Below are 17,627 nucleotides of genomic sequence, written 5' to 3'. Positions count from 1 at the left end.
AGATTTTCGAAACCCCCTGTAAACAAATTATGGGAAAGCCCGGAACGAGGGTGAGCAGGTCAGCCTCTTCGCATTTCCTTCCTATCCTGCCACATTCCAGAAGAGGAAGGAGTTCTGTTCCAGATAACCCTCGGGGCAAATGCGACCCTTTGAAGTTTCTGGTTGTTTCTGCAGCTGCCGATTTCTTCACACCACCCCGGGCGGGGAGGCCTAGTATGTCAGCACTCGGGTGCAGCCTGGGGCCTGCTCTCTTCAGTGGGACAGTGCAGGGGCTTCCTGAGTCAGCTGCAGACAAGGAAGGAGCGAAGCTCCGGTCCTCAAGAAGTGGGGAGAGGGACAGACGTTTAAGGAGGCACACTGGCAAAAATGCTCTTGGATGTGGCGAGTGTATGCGAAGACCCTGTGTGTTGGCCTGTGCTGCTGCGGGGTTCAGGACTTCCAGGCCGGTCCCTTTGGTTGCTGTGCTTTTCACAGTTTCTCCAAAACTTGAAAGATAACGTTGTATAAATTTAAGGCGTAGGGGCCCCTGGGTGGCTCAGTTGGTTAAGCGTCCAACTTGCACTCAGGTCATGATCTCACAGTTCTTGAGTTCAAGTCCTGCTGAATCCCACTTTGGATCCTCCCTCTCTGTCTCTGCCCCTCCCCCACTCATTCTCTCTCTCCCTGTCTCTCAAAAATAAATAAACATTGAAAACAATTTAAGGTGTACAACATAAAGATGTGACAACTGTACATATCGTGATCACCCCAATAAGTTAACATCTGTCACCTTGCATGGTTACAATCATTTTTGTTGTGATGAGAACTTACTTTCAAGATCTACTCTCCTAGCAACTTACAAGTATACAATATGGTATTGTTAAGTATAGTCGTCGTGCTGTACATTACGTCCCCAGAACTTATTCAATCTTCTAACTGGGAGTTTTTACTTTTTGACCCCCTTCACTTCATTCCCCCCACTCCCCAGCCCCCACCTCTGACAACCACGAATCTCATCTCCGTTTCTAGGCATTCTTTTTTATTTTTTTAAGATTACGATATAAGTGAGATCACACAGTATTTGTCTTTCTCTGTCAGACTTATTTCACTTAGCATAATGCCCTCAAGGTCCATGCATGTTGTTGTTGCAAAGGGCAGGATTTCCTTATTTTTTATGACTGACTAGTATTCCAGTGTGTATATGCACGTGTGGGGGATGGGTATATATGTATGTATGTATATATGCACATGTATATATATGTGTGTGTGTGATATATGTATATATCTATATCTATATATCTATCTATATGTATATATATATATCTCCCGCATTTTCTTTTCCCATTCATCTGTGGAAGGACACTTATATTGTCTTTTATAAAAGCAACTTCTTCCTAAGAAACCACGTCCCTGCCTTAAGCAACTTTGCCATGGTGTATAAGACAAAAAAATGGAATAGGGAAGACTGACACATTTTGGCAACCTCGCATATTAATTCTAGAAGTAGACACCTAAGAGATGTCTGTAATTTGAATGTGCTTTCTCTGTGGGGTCTCTGTTTTACGTCTGCGATCCTCACACTTCACTTTGCATTAGAGTAACTCAGGGCGTCCATTCAAAATTCCGATTCCTGGGCTCTACTCCTCCAGAATCAGAATGATGGTGGGACCAGAGAAACTACTCTTGAGCGAGCACCTCCACGTGACTCTGATGCAGTTGGTCTTTGAACCGAACTTAGAGAAGCACTGCTCTTGGGAGTCCTGTGGAGGGAGGTGGGATCGGAATACTCTGATTATTCACTAAAGTTGTATCAAGAAGTTACACTGAGGAGTAGTGACCCCGAAGTAGGACTTCACACTCTGTTCTCTTCATGTGTATGCAGCTCCCGCTTTACTAAGAGTTTTAAGTAGATGGCCATTATTATTTTTGATTGAAAATGTATTAAGTGAAATTGTAGGACTAGTTTTGACATTCTTAGCTTCAACTGCATCCATGAAATTAAAGTCAAAAAGTGTTCTTGAAGACCCATCTCTGGGTTTGAATAAATAGAAATTTCTGAAGGTTTCATGCTCAAGGGTATTTTGTTTTGTCCTGTTTGTTCATTTGGGGAAGAATGAATTTTGCCTCCTGTTCACAGGGCAGGAGATTTAGTGACTCCCGCTGAATCAGTCCTTTCTGTTCCTGGAGGAAAGAGCTTAATATAAATCAGACTGCATTTTGGAAATTGAATGATTTTTTTTATGTCACTGCAGTTAGATAGATTCCTATAAATGAGCCACGAACGTACTGGTTAAATCTCTCTTAAAAGGCAAATATTCCAAACAAAGGGGAAAGTTTCTGAACAGCCCAAGTCTTATTTTGGCCCCTGGCGTGTATTTGTCTCAAGAAGACTTGTAGAAGTATCATAAAAACACCGAAGCCTCGCCTAAATCTCCCCTTCCTAAAACTGGGTCTTTAGTTAACTTTTCACTTACAGAGGGGTGAAGGGAGGAGGGCTGCACATGAGCGCGCACACACACACACACACACACTCACACACACACAGTAGGCCAGCCTCTACCTGGGGATCCCTCCCCTTCCTCCGATTTTGCTTTCCAGGATGTCCCCACCCCATTCTGCAGTCTCTCCACACCCACAGCCCACCCAGCATCTGCCTAAGTGCCACAAACCATGCTTCTCTAGTCCCTGGCAGCGAGTGGCGGAGAGAGAGGTTTCCAGAGGTACTTAAGTAAGCCTCCCAGCCTGTCCTGATGTCTTGGTGCTAGAAATGAAAGGCTTATCCAGTAGTTGCATCCTTGAGGCTGCTTTCTGAAATCCTCTAGCAGCTCTGCAACTCTGCTGAGGTCTCTCCTCTCTGCCGGTTGCTTCTCGGAGACTCTGGCTTTCTCCTGGGGGAAGTTCTTTTGCTACTAACACGTTTGAGGTGAGTTAAACATCTTCCGCCCTCAGCCTCAGCTTCCTGCTCCTAAGGGTGAGTTCCACAATTAGTCTCATGTAGCCCCAGCTGTTAGAGCTTCCCAGGGGACACTCCTTGTGAAGTGGTTTTCCCCTTTGGTCATTTTGATTGCTTCTAATGAGGCTGCCTGCTTTGTCTATAATGGACAATGCTAGGTTTCGCGTCTATATCCTGAACAGCACCTTTTGCCCCAAGGGTTTTAAGACTTTTCTGAGCTCACTAGTGAGAGCCTTGGACCCAGGGGTATTTTTCCTGTGGTGGATGGAAAAAAAAAAACAAAACAAACAAACACAAAAACCCTTTCTTGTTTTCCCCTATGGAGCTGTTCTAATTTTTTCTGCTCTGGAGAACCTTGTGGGTTTAGGGAAATGACTCTTTGGCTCTAAAGAGAGACACGCAGGTACACAAGCCAAAGAAGGGAATGGCAGAGCGAGAGTGTAAGGGAGGGAGAGCAACGTGGAGGGGAGGGGAGGGGAGGGGAGGGGAGCAATTAGAGGGTATAAGAGAGAAAGGAAGCCACGTCACAGGCACGCGTGGGAGCAAGACGGCATGAGCACGTGGGAGAGGCAGAGAACCAGACAAGAGGGGTAGAGAAAGCCCAGGCAGGGGCACACCCAGGAGTGTGAACAACCTTGAGAAAAGAGTGCCTGCAAGAACAAAGAGAACAAGAGGGGCAGGATTCACAGAGCGAGGGGCAAAGGAGGTGGGAGGGAGGAGTGAGCGCTCAAGGGACACATGAGTCAGCAAGAGACTTTAACAAATATTTGTGGGCTGAGGAAGGGAAAGCCCAAAGTGAGCATCCATTCCCCTCCACTTGGAAGAGGAGATGCTCAGGGCCCAGACTCAGTCCAGCTTCCAGGAACCCAACATGGAACTTTCGGGACGTCCAGACTTACGTGCTCAGGATCAATATTGCACAAGCACTTTAAAGCCCCACATCCCAACCGGAGGCCCACGTACGCTCCCTCGCTGCTGCGTTAATACTATTTGAAATTCTAAAACACATGTCATCATTAAACACAAAGGTGAGCGTGATAATTTTGGAGTATGCTTTTATCCCATCACCTTCCCATAACATAGCCACCGACCTGTGTTAGATGGCTCAACTTGATGGTTCCCAAACATTAGAACCGGTGTCGGCCTGGATGATTGTCACAGACTCCTTGTTAAAATAGCAGGTTCCTGAACCCTCTCCCAGAAAGTACGATTTGGGAGGGCTGCAGTGAGGTCTGGAAATCTGTAGTTTTAATACACAGCTCCTCTGGAGATCCTGGTGGCCGGCCAGATGGAGGCCGTAAGCTGCACCCTTGAGAAGCAGTCACAAGTTCAGCGGGGGCACTGGCCTTTAGCCCGCTTGCTTGCTAACAGGGCTTGGACTAAGATGAGATGAGGGGGGACGCTCACCTCGGGCACAAAACTGAAGGGGTTGCTAAAAACCTCAGTAATCAAAACAAAGAATATTTTAATGACATGTTGGAAAGACTCAAAATTAATGCAGAGAACTCCATGAGGAACCGCATGTCCAAGTTTTAAATAAAGACAATCTCCAACTCTGCATTTGTACACCCCTGCCTCCCTTGCTGCACCTCACTGCCAGCCCTGGTTGCAGTGAAACTTTATTTATCAAAACAACCGGACAGCCTGCAGGCCAGAGTTGGGTGATTTGATTTTTTTTTATATTGCATTACAACATTAGTTATCCAACTGGCATCCATAGCTTAGTTGCTAATACTGTCCCCCAGTGAAAGCAACCAGGGCTCTTCGGAGAAATGGCTGATTCTAGATCTGGGGCAGAAATATACAAGACGAGTCCGGAGCACCTTGTAGTGCCAGAAAGCAAAGAAGTGCTAAAAAAAAAAAAAAAAAAAAAAAAAAACAAAAAAAAACAAAAACATTGATGACGGTGTGGCAGAGGAGCCAGCCGAAAGAGCTACCAATGGGCAAAGAGGGAACAATTTGAGAAACAAATAAAGTGGTATTGAAGTGTAACCCAAAAGTATAATATAATTATCCGAGTCCCTATCGACACAAATAAGTGATTAAGTAAATGGGTGAGAAAAGACAAGTCTGCCATGCAGGGAAATTTCAAATAATTTGTGTAGGTTCCCTGCCCTTAAGGAGTTGGAGCCTAATTCCGTCCTCCTTAGGCATGAGTGGTAAATACTGACTTCCTCCCAAAGAGTACAGTGTGGAAAGACGAAGGAAAACAACCTTACTGTGAAGGAACTTAGCAAATATTACCCCGGCCAGGTGATCCAGACCAAACCCAGTAGTCATAAATCATGTCGATGGCATGTCCCCTTGCTATGATGTGATAAGAATGGCATTTGACCTCTGTGGTCCTCCTCCCATTCATCCATAGCCCCAGTCTAAGCATGAGAAAAAAAAATCAGGAAAAGTCATACAAAGGAGTATCCTACAAAAATGCCTGGCTAGTACCCTTCAAAATTGTCAAGGTCATCAAACACTGTGAGAAACTGTCACAGCCAACAGGAGCCTAAGGAGATGCACGGCTGACAACTAAATGTAATGTGGGATCCTGGAATAGAAAAAAGTCAACACTAAGGGCAATCTAAATGAAGTATAGGCTTCAGTTAATAATGGCCTATCAATATTAGCTCGTTAGCTGTGACAAAGGTCCCTTACTAATCTAAGATGTTAATAATGGGGAAACTGAGTGTGGAACGTGTGGGAGCTTTCTGTACTCATCACGGTTTTTTTCTGTAAATCTGAAACTATTCGAAAATGCAAACACTTATTTTAAAAAGTGTCTTGCCGACGGAGTGTTTTGGTGCCCCCTTAAATGGTACTCCCGAGGTGAGCGCCTCCCTTGCCTCCCCCCAGCCCTGCCCAGCTCTCCAGTGCAGAACAAATTGCTGGAGTTAGGCTTCTGGAGTCCGAACCATGCACACCGCCCTCTTGGCCTGCCTTCTCTTTTCTTGCATATAAATAAAACCATAGTACTCTTCCCTCCAGAAGCTTCTCCTTAGAGTAAGCTGAATTCCACTCCTTGGCTTCTGACAAGGACTGGCTTTAGAAAAAGCTTAGTGTGCACTTCCGACAGCTGCAGCCATACAGCCCCATGAAGACGACAGGCGGCGGTTGGAAGAGTAAGCCACAGAAACAGCGTGTGGTCCAAGAAGGGTGGCCATTCTGTGCCCAGCTAGCCAGAGCTTTTCCTGTGGCTGCTTTATTCCCACAAAGGAAAGCCGTGCTCGCAAAGGGCATAGCCCGTCTTTGCTGTCTGGGTCTGCCCCTCAGATAGAGCTCGGGAAGCCTGGACCTTTGCCCTAGAAGGTTCCGTCCTTCCTGTCACTCTTTCCTCTTCTCCTTCTTTGCACATCGGTACGATTAGAGAGGACACGTCTCCATTTAAGACATAATGTCTTAGGTATAGACCTCTCCCCACACTTCCGCCCCCCTCCCCCCCCTCCCCCCCCCCCCCCCAGTTCCTAGGGGTGGAGAGGCTTCCAGCCAAGTGGCAGAGAGCTGGGTAGAGACAGTGCTTTCACTTTATTCCCTCAGGTGAAACTGCATCAATGAAAGCACAATGTTGAGCTGACTTGACTTGGTGGAAAGATTTGTTTTGAGGGGAATCGGGATCCGGGAGTAAGTGGCTCGGACACTAACGCAGTGTACCATCTCATCTGTGACGGGCATCTCTGTAAGAAGATACTTCAAAGCCAGGCAGTGTGGTTGCCATTGGAATAAGGGGCTGAATCTGGTGTCTGTTCTTTAACAGCTCTGCCACTTGGGGGTTAGCGGGGGAAGTGCTAGAAAGTGGATGCCAGACGCTCCATCCGGTTTCACGTAGAAGAACACTGGCTCTGGTTTCAGACAGACTTGCGTTTGGATCCCAGCTCAAGAATTTCTTAACTGTGTGATCTGGGTTAAGTCACCTAGCCCAGCGGAACCTGTTTCTTTGGAAAATGGCGACACTTGTAGACTCGCCGAGAGATCGAAGGGGCTCATTCACACACTGAGCCGGTGCCTGGCACGGGAGAGGTGCTTAATGGAGGGTGGCCACCGTGACCCAACTCTGTCGCTTGGGGCTGAGGTAGGGGGCACTTCCTCTAGCGCACCGACCCAGGAGTTACTCTGGAGATACGTCACTGGAGGCCTGCCAGTTTCACAGGGATGCTTCCTTCTTGCTGATTAATAAATGAGAAAGAGCCGAGGAACACAATCTTGCTCTTGGGAGAATCCTGGAAGGGACCGTAGGGAAAATAATGGCATTCCAAGGTGGTATCCCGTAGGAACACGGTTTCGTATCCTTCCTTTTCTGGGCCAGTGAACAGGAGGGTGGGCTCCTTGGTCAAGAAGGGATTACAGAGGAGGGCAACGTGGGAGGGGGTGGCTTGCCCCTCCTTTCTCCCCTGCCTGGTCAGGCTGCATATTGTATTATTTTGCTTTTGGAATGTGTGATGACCCTGTCTGGGCTTTGCACCCAGGTCCCTGGGAGCCAGGGGCAACCCTGAGAACCGGCAGCATCCTGCCCTCCCTTTCCAGGCGCAGTCCTGAGAGTGTGCTGACGGACTTTCACCTTAATAACAATCGTAAATCTTTCCATTGTTTTTTTTTTTTTTTTTTGACCGTGCAGCTGAAGTTTAGATGACCTCATTGAAAAGTGGGGGTTAGAAGCATCGGTTGCCACAGGAAGCAGCCCCTGCCCTTGTGGGGCACACCGCTCCAGAGGGTTGTTTGGGGATGGGATGGATCCAGAATGGCAACTGGCCGCTCCCCAGATCTTCCTTTGTGTACCCAGAGGTTGGGCCGAGCTATGGATGAGTAGGCTGTGAATCAAGAAACCACGAAGAGCATTTCCAGAACAAACCCTTGGCCTGTGAATGCTCCATATGGTTTGCTCTACAAGGACCCGTGAACCTGTGATTTCTCTTCTTTCCACTTTTATTTTATTTTTTTTAATGTTTATGTATTTTTGAGACAGAGAGAGACAGAGCATGAACGGGGGAGGGTCAGAGAGAGAGAGAGAGAGAGAGAGAGACACAGAATCTGAAGCAGGCTCCAGGCTCTGAGCTGTCAGCCCAGAGCCCGACGCGGGGCTCGAACTCACGGACCACGAGATCGTGACCTGAGCCGAAGTCGGACGCTCAACCGACTGAGCCACCCAGGCGCCCTGACTTCTTTCCACTTTTAGATTAGCGTCTGTGTCGTGGGCCTCATCCGCCGGTTGACCCGCCAGTTGACCCGCCTTCCACAGCCTGTGTAGAGCTGGGTGCCATGCTCTCTGGGAGCTGAGTGGCAAAAGATCATGCAACCTGGTGTTTGTGGCTTATTATATACTCTCTGGCTTCCTGAGTAAAAATTCGAGAGATATGCATTCAGCCTTCAAACACATGGATAAATACTTAAAGCCAAAGGCTTGATGTGTTAATAGTATAATTTTAGGTACCAGCTGCAGGTTGGCGGTGCTCGGGGGGTGGGAATTTGGGGACGGGGCAATTTTCCTGGGTTCTTATTAAATCACAGCATTTTGAGAGCCCCTTTTCCTTCTGCAGACAATGGTATGCCTGTTTGGGGAACTGCGCATGTGCATCCCAGTTATCCTACCCAGTTCTCAGACCCTCGGCCCATCGCACCACGGAAATAAAGTACCCGAGCCAAAGAAACCCCAAACAGATGCCTGTAGATAAAACCAAAGCTAGGAGCACTATGTACAGCCCACATATTGTTGTAGTCCTAAAAATAGATTTTGTGGCTTTTGGTTTAGTTGCTCACTCCTTACCCTGTTTCCTGTTGGTTTGACACTGACCAGGCAAGGTGGCCTGCAGACTTGCCTTGGCTCTTTCGGGTGAGTGGCGTCTTTATTTCTGAAAAATAAAACACCTCCTCCAAAAACTCAAGTCAGTCAACATCCCTTCAGATGTTGGGAGGCTCATGGGAGTGTTCCAGGCACTGGAATTGGAGGAAGGTGTTACAAGGACACAGGCCCAGATTGGACCACGTCCGGTCTGGAGATAAGGCCCCGTCCCCACAGATTGTTGTGGGAGGCTGGCGTGTAGGAGGCTGTTGGCTCCTGATGTTTCACAGGAAACTTCCAGAAGGGAGCTGGGACGTGTGGACTCCTAAAGCCCCCGGCCGGCTTCATTTGCTTTGTTTCTGAAACACACTGACCGGTATCCGGATGCGCCTAGCTCGTGTTCAGGGCTGCGTGCTAAAACTTCATTAGCTCTTTTCAGAGCCCTTTTCCTATTAGTATAGAGGTTCCCCTTCACACTGCCAGTTTCCTTGAAAGGTTTGTCAGCTGCTCCTGATAGAATCACTTCAAATTAAAATGCTTCGTTCCAGGGGATATTTTATTTACAGCCAAGCAACTGTAACTAGTGGCCCTCCCCCCGCCAGGCTGCAGTGACTGTAAAGAATCGCCCGATTCAAAACTGGCCCCCGCGGTTCGTAGCTGTTGGTCAGCTTCCTGCCCGGCACAGACGCCCTGTGTCGGTGCACCTTAACTAGTGCTTGAGCCTGATTGCAAACCATCTGGCGAGTCTCGTTAAGGGAATAGTTCTTTCTGTCCCGTATCTCCTATCTAGTAGTCTCGTGTGGCCAGAATATGTACCATCCCAAGCCCTAAGATCAAAGTGTGTCTGTGGGTCCACATTTCATTTTCAGAGGCATGGGACTTTATAGCTGTAAAGGACTGCCTTATGACTTCACTGCTGAAGTCTGCGTTTACCACTCTGCAAGTTCTAAAACCATGAGATCACGACGTGAGCCGAATTCGGACGCTTAACCGACTGAGCCGCCCAGGCACCCCGAGTTCTGAAACTTTATGGGCTGAGCTCAAAGTTACGGGTCCCAATATCAGCTGTAGCCCCTGTCCTCAAGAAGCTCACAGTCTCCCAGGAGTGACAGGCAGGTCACCAACTGGCTCTAATGTAATAAGTACCATGATAGCGGCAAGAACAAAGTGTGCAATGAGAACCCAAAGGAAGGAAGCATGACTTCTGCTTGGGAGGGGAGAGGGTCAGGAAAGGCTGCTCAGAGGAGGTGATATCTGAGCTGGGTCAGATGGGAAAGCTATTCCAAGCAGGGAGAAGTGTGTCGGGAAAGGCATGCTCCCATTTGATATATTTGGGGAACCTTAGGTAAGAGATGAGAGGCCTCCCATGGATGGTGGTTTTCTAGGGAATGGACTAAATAAAGAGCATCTAGCTGTCGAAAGGTTCATCCCAACTGTGATCTATGAGGCCGCAGCCCCTTCCTGGTCAGCATTTATAGATAGTCAAGTGTGTGTAACTGCGCACGGCTTCTCCTTGGGCGCCGAAGGTTGGTATGTAGCCGCCTTCCTTTAAATAGTGGCAACAGTGTGGCAGCCAAGGACGGCAGCTTTGTGGGAGAGAGGAGTTAAATCTGAGAAGATTTATTTTGGTCCCATTACCGGCGGTCCTTTCCTGAGTGAGGCTTAACAAGAGGCTAACTCCTAACGAATTCCTGAGTATCACCGAAGTGTTGGGGGTTGGGTTGAAAAGCCAAAGGAGATGAAAAGAAAGAAAGAAATCAAAGGGTCCTTCAAAAGAAAAGAGGTAGACAGTAATGGCTATAGGATTTGGAATCGCTTCTTTTCTGATTGGCAGCTTGGAACCACACCTTAGCTGTTATAGGGTAGTCCCCCTTAATGCTATTCTTGCTCCTAGACTCTATTCCCACAGGGGGGGGGGCGGGGCTATGTTGGGGAAGAAAGAAAATATTTGATGTCTGATTCACAGGCATGCTGACTGGCCCGTGCATTGTGGCAGAGAAGCAGCGGCTTTATTTTGAAAAAATGTCGATCTTTTCTCTCCTGTTTTTTTAAACTAGAGAAAATCGTGTAACCGTGGTCACTGATGGCCTGCCTTTCACGTGGCTTTATTTTCCACACCTCATAGGCCGGCTGTTTCCTTACCCTAGTGGGAAGCAGAACGTCAACCCCCAACTTGGGGGGTGTGGAGACTCGAGGACCAGCATCCTCCGGGGGCCCCAGCACCCACGATGAGATGGCAGAGGCCACTGTGCTGACCGGCTGGGTTGTTGTTACTGCCCCGTGTCTGCCTACGTTGGACGAGCCGAGAATCTAAACACACAAAGACTGGGAAAGGCCATGGAGAAAAGCACTGAGCCCAACCCCCTCCTTGCGCAAATGGGAAAGCCAGTGTCCAGAGAGGGACAGGGAGTTGCTTATGGTCACACAGCTCATGGAGGCAGAGCCAGAGGAGAAGTCAGGGTTCTCTCAGTCCGGTCCCACAGTCCCTCTCAAGAGCCTGGGCAAGAGCATCAGATTCTTCTCCTGGAGGGGCCGGCCAGATGCTGGAATTGCTGCCGATAGGGAGGGGTGTGGAGAAGAGGAGCAGCCCTTCTTGCCGCTCCCCGCCCTCCAGGTAACTGGCCTCAGTTCTTTGCAGTCACATTTCCCTAGCAGAGAGATTGCTGCCTATTTCATATGCATTGTAAGTAGACAATCAATACACTTCCTCAGTTACAGAGGCGATTCAGGTGGACAAAGGCTTATTATTGATCCAAGCCCTCCTTTGCCACAAGTTTTGTCCTCAGACTTGCATCGTGGGAGGAGGGGGTCTTCTCAGTTTAGGTCTCACCTCCTCCAGGAAGCATTTCCCGATTTCCAAGACGGAGCTGAACAGGCTCTCCCCACCCTAGCCCTTATTACACAGTATGTCATTATTTACATAACCGTCTCCCTCGCTGAACTGTGAGATTCTTGAAGACGGGGACCGCGTCCTGTCCGTGTCTCCAATGCATAGTACAGGATCTGGCCCAAAGTAGACAGTCAATGTTTCTTGAGCGACCAAGGACTTAGCTGCCCGTGGTTACAAAGGGTGACTCTTGTTTCCTCCTCTGGCTTAGAAAAGCAGCCACTCCAGGGGGAGAAAAAGGAAATCCAAATGAGCTCTTTGTTACTTGTTGGCCATAGCGCTTCCTGGGACTCTGCTGGCTCAAATCGTGAATAGCCTTCTCTGTGGCGGTGTGTCTGCCAGGGGGCACCCCGGTACAATCCTACGGTGCGTTTCTTTTGGGTGCCTGTAATTGTAGCTTCCAGAAAACGGACAGGGGTGGTTCACATGGCCCAATTCTTCTGTCCTTCATGGAACGTTACAGGCGAGAGAGGCATCTTCCAAGGCGGAGGTGGGGGGCAGGGCAGGGGTGGGTTGGTAATGAGGAAGCCAGAGCTTTAGGCCAGAATATAGTTCCTCTTTTAACTAAATGACATAGTGGTTCTCTGACCTCCTAGTGAGCCCCACAGGTTTGCATGTAACGGTATTCCGCTTCCTAAAAGCCATGTACCTGCGGGATCCTGGGTCACTGGAGGCGGTGTTCTTGCCTTAGACTCGTTTACTTCAGGGAAGTGAGCAAAGCATCTCCTTTTTGCACCGTAGCAAGGCTGTAGGAGGAGGGACAGCTGATGATAGGTCCCAGGAGACAAGTAGCTTGCTTTCAAATTCTTACTCATCTATGTCTGTCATTCTTAACACTTACTGCACTTCAAAGCCTTTTACAAAAAATCGAAAGTTAATCTAAGATTCTAGATAAGAAATAATAAAAACTGATACCAGAGCTAGAGGACAAAAATGGTACTCAGGCCCTACACAGACCATTTACATTGGAATCTCGAGGGTCAGGCCTGGGCATCAGTTCTTAAAAGACTCTCCAGATGATTCTAATGTGCAGCCCGATTTGAGAACCACCTGCCTAAGTAGAAAGTGATAATGTGTTCACTCCTGAGTCTCAGTTACTTTCTAGAGGGTTCTAAAAAGAGGTCATCCTTTAAGTTGGGACTCTCAGCATTTCCCCCAACTCTGTGAAGGTTTGAGATACTACAGATTGTGAGAGAGATGCTAACTGTGCCCTTGCCTGGCGCTTTGACTCAGTCTGAGTTTTGTCTGACTCGACATCAAACGTGGGTAAAGGTAAAAGTATCTGGCTGGGGCAATTCTCTTCTCATTATGCCTTATAAGGCCACTGGGCACTGATGGGTTTGCCTTTGACTCCACGGGTTAGTCAGAGCATCTGGTTCTTCCTCACAGATTACGGAGTTTCACATGCACTTAAAAACGATTTCCAAAGTACGTTCAGAATAGTACGGCAAAAGCAGTTTTATGGCAAATTTTAAGTGATTTTAAACTGTGGGTGAGTTTATATTTGTTGCCTGCCCTCCATTCATGCATTTCTTTGATCTGAAAGTATGCTGGGCACATGGTGGAAACAGATCTTTGGCTTTGGGGCTTTTGAGGTTTGGGGCTTACAGAGAGAGAGCTCTTGGTAGTGGGGGGGGCGGGGGGGGGCGCTGTGTTGACATCACCCTGAGGCAGCCCGTCAGTGTATGCCGTGCAGTCAAACAGGTCAGGGAGTGCAAAAACGATCCAGCCAACCAAGTGTCGGACGGAAAGGCTATTTGATTGACTGAGCTGGCGGAGTCACTCAGGAAGGCTGAACCACAGCACTGTAGCCTGGGAAGCCAGACAACCAGCTGATGCTGAAAGCATCTGTTTAGCAATTACTGGAGCCTGGTTGGCTCAAGCCATCGGAACCAGATTTGACTAGCGTCATCGAGGGCCCTGAGGCACCATGAGAATGGCTGAATCTTCTCCCTCATCATACTGCAGTGCTTCAAATCGCTGGCGCTGTGCAGCTCGTTACCCCAACGTTTCCTCTTGGCCGGAGGTCCTGATGATTCTGAACGACAAATAATGCCGTAATGAGCACAGCCGCTAAGACACAAGCTTTGGTGCCAGATGGCCTGGGTTTGAATTCTGGCTCCACCGCTTCCTGGCTACGCGGTTTGAACAAGTCAGGTTAAAATCTGCCGGTGGGGGCCACTCCCTTCACCCTGTGTTATAGCTGAAGAGCGAGATCACGTAAGCATCGCGTGCCGTGCCTGGTATAGAAGTGGTCAATAAATGATGGTTACTGTGGTTATCAATCACCGTCATCATCCTGGTAGCTGCTAAGAAATAGCCCTGGGTCTTCAGCCACACCTCAGCAGGCCACGCCCTCTTCCTCCTTGCCATTCCAGCCCCTTTCCTTCAGTCATGCTGCAGCTTGTCACTTTCACCCACAGGGAGTGTGGGTACAAAATGGACCCGAGAACTAAAATGCCCCGGAGCCTGGCCTTCTGGTGACACTACCCCGTGCATCCCGGTGCTGATGCTGAACTTCTTGTCAGCACTAGCTCCGAGGTCCTATTGTAGGGACTGCTGTGAAGCCAGGTCTTCCCCGGCTTCCACCTAAACCTGGATCTACACCCTCAGACAGGCATCGGTGTACATCTGGTGGCATTTACCTGAAATGTTACCGTTGTGTCTAGACAGGACTCCAGAGGGCTTGCCTTGTATCCCTGAGTCTTTTCAGTGTTCAGGAATGTGAGATATGTGTGTGATTTCAAATATTGACCCAGGCTTCATAAAATTCGGAGAATTATTTAGTGTCACGGAAAACCAGATGTCCGTGCGTGACATTTGGATTAACCATGTAATTGTTTCCTTCAGCTGGTGCATAAAAAAACGAGAGTCCAGCTTTGAATGAACAGAAGCACAGACGAAACCCATGTTTGCACCTGCCATTGGAGCAAATTTTGGCTGGTTACTTTGAAACTAAATGAAGATATGCAACAATGGCTCACCCAAATTTGGGAGAATCCTCGTTTGGCCTTTATGTAATGAGTTCTGTAAAAGGACCAGCCATATGGTGCCTTGCCGTGAGAAGAGCCCCTCTTGATAGCTTTGGATTCTGGAACCCATTTCTTACAATGCAACTGACTTTCTGTGCCTTGGGCAAGCCATTGCCTGTGACTGGGTCTCAGTTTCCAGGGGAGTCCGGCCTCAAAGCTTCCCCTTCAGATTGGATATTTGACTATTCTAGTGACTTCAAGAGAAACAGCTGAATATATGGGCAAACTTACGTCTCGACCTTCAGCCTTTGAAAACAAAACAAAACAGAGCACACTGTAGCTAATGGCACATGGTTGGAAATAGCGGACTCCATGTCAGGGTTGGGTCCTGCGCTAGCTCCTGCACGTGCCCACTCTTGCTTAGATCTGCGTGGTGCCGGGCACTGGCTGACCACACAAGACCATTCCATCTCTGCACTGGGTGTGCGAGTCCTTCCTCTTGACTGTGCTCTCTTGACGGATGAAAACCTTTGTATTATACTATTACTACGACTACGGATAGCGCCTATTAAGGACTGACTGGGTACTGTATGTCAGGCACTGTGTTGTGTACCTTATGTAGGTTTTCTTTCAATACTTCTAACACCCGATGGAATAGGTACTACTGTCCTCTTTTACAGAGAGGACGGAGGACTTAGTGAAGGTAACACACAGCTACTTGTGGGCCCGTATGAGGATCTAGGTCCGTTGGGTCCAAATCTGAGGCCCCTAATGACTATTGTATGTACTGATTTTTGCATCTTGGGTAGAACTAGGACATCGTCATCATCTTCATAACTGTAATAGTCTTTCTTATATGCTGTGAGGTAGGTACGGTTATCTTCCTTTTTATACAGGAAGACATGGAGGCTCGGAGGGGTGTGGTCACCTGCTCAACTCGCATACCTAGAAGCATCCACGCTGAAATGAACCAGAGGGCTGAGTGCTTCCAAAGCTGTGCCCTTTCTCCTATAATATGCTGCCCTTTGGGGTTAGAACAATTCTTAAAGGGCCTTGTGAATTCGATTTCCGTATTCTGCTCCAAGAAATTGTAGTTCCCTGCTTTAGTCAATAGTCTTACCAGCACAGCCTGAGCCTTTACCGTGCAGCATCCGCCCCCTGCAGCCCCGAGAAGCACACAGTGCTTACTGACAGTTACGAGCCCAAAGCAGATAATTTTGCCTTTTCAGACACAAGGAAGTAAATCAAACAATACTTAAAATAGAGCAGAGGGAAAGAGGGAAGAAAAGAAGTAGAAAGAAATGCATCCCCCCCATCCTCCTTAGCTAATGTCCACAAAGTCTCCTTGTCTATAATACATAGTCCTTGCTTTTCATCTCCTTGTGCACCAGTAATCCAAGTTCCCCGTGGTGTCCAAAGGCCACTTGTATTTAACTGTTAGCCACCTTGATGTGCCTGTCTCTGGCTTTCAACAGCGGCTTCCTCAGTTTCCCTAGCCTTAGGAACGCTTACCTTTTTGCCTAACCAATGGAGGATTGCCATCAAGTGGTGCATCCTGGGAATTGCATGACTTAAAAAACAAAAAGTCCTGTATTTCTTTTTCCCCCTTTCTAAAGGCAGACACCATCCATTTCTCAATCCTAGTTAAGGGATTATCCATGCCCTTTCTCCTTCTTTTTTTTCTTAGTCTTTTGTCAATTTTGCTACTCATTAGCTCTTATACAAGAAGCAGAGCAGGAGAAACAAATGCAGGGAAACACAAATCACTGGTGGATTTCAGTACACACACCCCCTTTATTCAGTAACCCCCCCCCCCCCCATCGTAAGTAGTTTGCAAGCAGAGAAGCTCTAGGAGCTTCTGATGGGGTTGGGCTCATTCAAAACACCCCTGTTCCTTGGTATTGATGACTCAGAAATGATTACATCTGCGGAGCAGTGTGAATTGTAGGTTCTACAAGAGGCTAATACAAAAGACAATTCACAATGGATTATGTATAAATAGCTGATAATCAAAAGGCAAAAAATCAACTTTCCCAGTGGTCAATGAATTGTAAATTAAATCTGACAATGGAAATTATTTTTACATAAAATTGGATGAGAAATGTTAAAATAAAACTTTGCAGGGTTGAAGAGGAGTCATAAATTACTCACAGCCTTTCTGGAGAACATGCTGGCAATGTGATCAGAGGAATTAAAAACATTTATATGCATTGGCTCTATAGCTTTGCTACTAGGAATTTCACCAAAAGAAACAATCAGATAACAAATATTTATACATCAGGATATTTCTTAAAGCATTACTCTTGATACTTTTGTGAATTGAATCACAGACCAGAATATTACTTAGCTATTTATCAAAAACCACGTTCTTAAGGAATATTTAAGGACTGTAGGTTATACAAAAATGCTTATTAGGTATAATATTTTTTTAAAAATCCTCTCACGATGCAAAATCAACCATATCCCCGTGTTGTAAAATATCTCAATTTTGAAAAAGAAAAAAAATGCACAGAAAAATGGCCGGATGTAAATACACCATAGAAGCAGCAGTCATCTCTAAGACTGAGGATTACTGATGATTTCTTTTTCCTTCTGTGTACTTTTCTATATTATCTGAGTTTTCTTCGAAGGCTACCTACTGATTTTATAATTAGAAAGAAATCCGGTAGATATTTAAAAAACACAAAGTTTGGGGAATGGTCATTCAACTCAAACTCATGGTCACCACAAGAAGCTCCTGAGAAGCCTGTACATTCCCAGCTTACAGAGTTAGAGCTCAAAAGGACCTTGGAGTGCGTCCAGTGTCAACCCCACCAATGACACCAAGACCCCCTCAGTGGCTGCTTGGTACACGTAGTGAACAGCCTCTCCTTAAACAATGTGCCTGAGGAACTCAGGTCACCGCCTCTGTCACACTTCAGAGTATAACACTGGTGATAATTCCTTCTGTGCATCTAGTGATTTAGGGTCTAGGAGGCTTTCAAAGTTACCATTTTATCTCACAACCCGGGGAGGTGGCGGGGAGGGGCCGCAAGTGCAATTATCTGCATTTTCCAGATGAGCATCCTGAGT

The sequence above is a fragment of the Lynx canadensis genome, chromosome X (genome assembly GCF_007474595.2).
Source record: "Lynx canadensis isolate LIC74 chromosome X, mLynCan4.pri.v2, whole genome shotgun sequence".
Taxonomy (NCBI): domain Eukaryota; kingdom Metazoa; phylum Chordata; class Mammalia; order Carnivora; family Felidae; genus Lynx; species Lynx canadensis.
Note: the sequence above shows the minus strand (reverse complement) of the source record.